The sequence below is a fragment of the Pestalotiopsis fici genome (assembly GCF_000516985.1).
Source record: "Pestalotiopsis fici W106-1 unplaced genomic scaffold PFICI_Scf_4, whole genome shotgun sequence".
In the NCBI taxonomy this organism is placed as follows: Eukaryota; Fungi; Ascomycota; class Sordariomycetes; order Amphisphaeriales; family Sporocadaceae; genus Pestalotiopsis; species Pestalotiopsis fici.
Genome location: NW_006917094.1, coordinates 1,105,555 through 1,106,503, shown reverse-complemented (window position 1 = coordinate 1,106,503; position 949 = coordinate 1,105,555).

Sequence of the window (949 nt, the reverse complement as noted above, 5' to 3'; positions counted from 1 at the left end):
ATTGTCATATCTCTGTCCTCCTCCCTCCTCTTTTCCCTTCCTCTCTCTCTCTCTCTCTCACCCCTGTCATTTGTTTCGGTGGCAGTGGTGGTGTGTAATAATTCGCTGGCAATGGTTACATGCATCTGACTGCCTCGTGGTGGCGCAATCGCCCGAGAGCTGCACTGCCGTAGCCTATAAGAAGCCCGTAAAGCCCGGGAATTGCGTTTGAGGCCCTTTTGGGGCCCCAGTTGGACGACGCAGCGGATTGTCCAGCAGTGCCTCAATTATGCGGGGACGAGAGGGCATTTATTACCTGCACTTGCAGTACACAGTACAGGTAGGTGGTAATATCGATTGCATCGTCACTCCGACGACTCAAATAGGCTTGAATTTGTTTGGTGGCCAGTTGAGAGTGGTATCGTAATGTAGGGAATGATGCACTTTAGCGCGCTTCACCATGAGATAAATCCCTTCAGTGTAGCAATTAATACTGACCAGACCAGGCACATAAACGAGCACGTCTATAGTGAGAGCAATCGCCGTCGTCGTCAGCCGACCACGGGCTCCTGTAGTACCCTCCGAGATTTGGAATGAAATTAATTGAGGCAAATGCGCCTACCCTTTTATCGTGTTTGCAATCTCAACGAGATGGCGACTCGCCTTTGAATTGCCAAACAGACCAATAAATGCATTCGGACGCTTGCAGACTCCCTAATAGACAGGTAGAGCACCTCAAGCCGGTGACTTGTCCCAGCCCTGCTGAAGGACGACTCTTCCGCCCTCAGCAGGTCCAATAGTCTTGCGTGTGCCGTTATCTGGACAAGGAGAATCGTTCTCCGAGCACGTACTGGAATACTGGCCCCAGACCTTTGTCTTGATGATTCTTCTACTCTCGAGGAATGTTCGAGGCAAAATCTAAACACACTCGACGTCCTCCATTGCAGCCTCTGTTTAGATCATGACATTA